This window comes from Triticum dicoccoides, chromosome 6B (assembly GCF_002162155.2).
Source record: "Triticum dicoccoides isolate Atlit2015 ecotype Zavitan chromosome 6B, WEW_v2.0, whole genome shotgun sequence".
Taxonomy (NCBI): domain Eukaryota; kingdom Viridiplantae; phylum Streptophyta; class Magnoliopsida; order Poales; family Poaceae; genus Triticum; species Triticum dicoccoides.
The window spans coordinates 705,953,900-705,958,364 of record NC_041391.1 but is presented as its reverse complement, the minus strand read 5'-3'; positions in this window follow the sequence as shown (position 1 = coordinate 705,958,364).

The window sequence follows — 4,465 nt, the reverse complement described above, 5'->3', positions numbered from 1 at the left end:
GACTGCCGTCCTAGGTGCCATGGTAGCCAGCGTCGTGGTGGGCTTGGTGGAGCACGGGGCGGTCTAGTTGGGCACGGCGAGCGGCACCGTGGGGGCTGAGCGAGAAGTGACAAGAAAGTTCCGCGGAGGGGATCAATGAAGGACGCCCATGCAACTGCCGCTCCATCCTCTAACGCAACTACTGATACGGCCGCGCACAGCCGCGGCTACCATCCGGTCTCGCAAACGCTCAAGCCATCGCAGCCGCCGCTCGGGTTGTCAGCCTCGTTAGCTTGGGAGGACCGTCGCGAAGACGGAGGCAGCGGTGAGCGGAAGGGTGGAGGGGTGACGGCAGGCTGTAGCGGGGGCGGCGGTGGATCCGCAGCGGCGAGCGGGGGCGGCGGCGGCGCGGGCTGTAGCAGCAGCGCCGGATCCGCTTGTGAGGAGAGGATAGAGGAGACTGCGCCGCTTCGCTCGAGACAAAGGCGCGGCGGTCGGGTGCGTCCGAAATAATAAAAATTCACTAACGCTCGGGCCATTGGGGATTGCGGGTTGATTTCTAAAACCACAGGAACCTTTGTGTAAAAATGCCGCAACGGTGAACCCGAAGACCCAATCCGTGCTTTATTATTAGGGAGAGATTAGGGAGAGATTTAACTTTTAACTAGTGTTCATTGCATGTTTTAAAAAATGCTAGTATAAACAAATTGTTCACACAACTTTCGAAAAATGTTAGTACAATTAACAAAACATTGTTTGTGACATTTAACAATTGGTCACATATTTTTTTAAACAAGTTTCATGTCATTTTAAATAATGTTTATAAATGTAACAAAATACTTCCATAATACAAAAACCAGTATCATGTCATTCAAAATATTTTCATGGTACTTTATAAAAAATTGAGCGTCCGAAAAAATATTCATAACATTTTTTAAAATGTTTATACAATGAAAAAACTGTCCGTGGAGTATAAAAAATATTTTGCAGATTTAAACAATGTTCAGTGTGTACTTAAGAAATACCTAACATGTATGCTTAAAAATGTTCAAAACATGTATTTGAAAAAGATGTACATCATGTATTTAAAGAAACGTTCAACATGTATCAAAAATATGTTTCACTTGTACACTAAAAAGTACAATGTGTATTGAAAAAATAGGCATGTGTGAGAAAAGGCAAAAAAGGAAAATGAAAAAGAAAAAAACAATAAAACCCGTTGAATAAACATTTAAAACTCGGGGCCGAACCTTTTTTGCTATGTTCATGCAATGACTTTCTCGACCATGAAAAGACGGTGAAGGACGCCACCCCTCACTCTCATTCTCTGAAGTCTTCACTCCCAGTGACCAACTACTTCCAGGAGCAGCTAAGAAAATAACGGCAGTTACGTGAGAACAAACAGTGACTAGCTCCTGTGAATGTAATTGACCTAAAAAAGCAATAGACAGATCGTGTGCCCCCTAATTACACCCATATACTTGTATAGAAATTACATGACAAATTCTGCATTCACAAGGTGCCATGTACCACAATGTGTAGCCTCATTGATCAACTTATTAAGCAAACGACATGTACCATCCATAGCGTTGTATGTTTGAGAAATCTAGTAAGCATTGATGAGTCTAGAAAATCTTTTGGTTGTACTTTCGGTGGATCACAAGCACAACAAATATGCACAGTCCAAGTAGGTATTGATTAATTTAAAAAAATTGCGTTGGATCAAATACATATTAATGTGTTATTATCATGTTACTCCGTGCTATCCATTTTGACTTTTGTAGTACTACCGGTTGATCCTGAAGCGTCTGGACCACGTTTGCCGTCCATCTATGTCTCATCCATGTATTTTGTTTTCGCAACACTCCTGATAAATATGAGTATTTAACAAAAAAACTACCACATTTCATGAAAATGTTCCTACAAACTACTACTTTATAAATTTGTGCCGAAAACTACCATTTTCTCACTAATCCTTGACTAAAAACTACCATGTCTGAAAAGAGCCTGATTTGCCTCCTTTAAACGTGTTTCTGACTGGTTGGGTCCACACATAAGCGTTGACGTGGCACATTAGCCAAATCCGTTAGATTGGCCGTTATGACATGTGGGGCCCACATGCATGCCAGTCTCCATAAAGAAACAAGTGTATTTTTTCCCCAAAAGAGGATTCTGAATCAAGATCTGGTTAGAGCCGCCTGAACTCATGTGCGGCCTCCCATGGCGCATCTCTCACGGGGCAGGCAGTTGGTGGTCGCTGCCGGCCCATGGGGCGGTGATGCTCGACGTCTCCTCCCAGTCGAGCAGAGGCAGCGGCGCAACGGGGTGACGGGGGCGAAGATTTTGGCCGGATCCGGCGAGGAGGCAGGGCAGCGGAGGTTGGGAAGGCAGATCCAGTGGCGGAGATGCACCGGCATTGAGCAGGTGAGGTGGCGCGACGGAGGCATCTCTGTGTAGAACGGAGGAGAGAGAGAGGTTAGGCGAGGGAGGGCCAGAACGATGGGAGAGAGAGAGATGGAGCGGTGGAGACGTTCCTAGTGAGGCGTCGGCGAGGGGGTGTGGGGTGTGCAGGAGGCGAGGAGCTAGTCAGGGCCGCCGCCGCGCCCGGGCTCGAGCTCAGACATGGTCGCGCCTCCATGTCCGATTTGTTTTCTGAGTTGAATGGGCCACTGTCAACAGGTAGTCTAACTCCTAATTAGTTTAGGTTTAAGTCAATGACTAATTTTATAAAAAGTTTAAAACTAAAAGATTTATTGAGACTGACATGTGGACCCTACATGTCATAATGGTCAATCTAACGAAGTTAGGCTATTGTGCCACGTCAGCGCTTATGTGTGAGCCCAACCAGTCAGAAACGTGTTTAAAAGAGGCAAATCAGGCTCTTTTCAAACATGGTAGTTTTTAGTTAAAGATTAATTAGAAAATAGTAGTTTTTGGCATAAATTTGTAAAATGGTACTCCCTCCGTCCCAAAATGTAAGATGTTTTTTGACACTACCATGGTATCAAAAAACGTCTTACATTTCGGGACGGAGGGAGTAGTTTGTAGGGATATTTTCACGAAATGTGGTAGTTTTTTGTTAAATACTCGATAAATATAATGGCATTAATACCCAGGAAAATGCCAGCAGTGATATAGTCAAAACCATCTGTTGCCGTGTCCAGGACGTTCACTCTTGTCCGTGGGGTGCTACCTTTCTTCACACAGTCAAGGGATATGTTTACTTTACACAGACGAACCAAATAGAATATGGTTTATCCAGTCCGGAGTTGTTACACTATGTTATCAAATTCCATTTACGTTTACGTTAACACTCAAAACAAACACCTTCTTTGTGTCAAAGTTCTCAGCCACTGTGATTGGGACTTCGATTTCTTTCAGCACTCTACACCAACCCACTCACAGCCTTACTTTTCCAACAACACTACATAATAAATAACGAAGTCCGGTTTCTTTAATCAATCCACTCGACTAGATAAGAGCAAGGATAATATTGGCTATATCTAATAGCCAACATGTATAGTAGTTACCTATATAAATGTAGTACTCCCTCTCTTCTAAATTAAGTGTTGTGGTTTTAGTTTAAATTTGAACTAAAACCACGATACTTATTTTGAAACGGAGGGAACATTTACTAATACATGATTTATCTTACACGCTCAAAAAGTTTTTTTGGAGCCGTGATGCACGCGACTCTTAATCTGTATCCCGCTTCTTTCGTCTCTCCTTCAACTCAGCAAAATATAATACCTAAACTCTTATAACTTGCTTACATCATCTTATTATAATTTCTCTAAGCAATTAGTTTTTTTTGCTTCCTTGCATTCTCGATTGGTGCGTGGTAGGCGAGGCGGCGGGGTGACCACGTCGTTATGTTTTGCTTCCTTGCTTCTCTGCTACGTTTAACATGCGAGCTACACAAAGAATAAATTTATGGATTTTAAAAGTGAGTGGTGGATGTACTAAAAGCCACGAATTTGTTGACCTACACAAAAAACAAACTCATGGGTTTTAATGGCGAACAATGCAAGCGCTACAAATCAACAGATATGTTGTGTTTTTCTTTTGTGTAGCTCAGATGTTATAATATCTCCAATAAATAAATTTATACGCATGTAGAATTCGTTCATACGTTCATGTGGATTTTTTTACGAATACTTTTAAGCTCACACTTTTGTTTTTTCACAAACGACCCAATGGAGCCCAAGCTCTAAAACGAATTTCTTGGAGTGTACTTACTGCTCTCAATAAAAGAGGAGCCGGTAAAATATTCAGAGGTATTGATCGATATGCGTGGTACATAGTATGTGTGTATGTCAATTTCTTACACCAGTCAAGTAAACACATGACTGCAGTTCAAGTGGAATTGCTAACCAATCACTTTCAGTCTTTCACCAGTAGCAATAGCACGCCATGTTGTTATCTCTCTCTCCCTCTGTCTCTTTTTCTCAACCAATCCCTTTCACCAGGAGCAATAGCATGACCG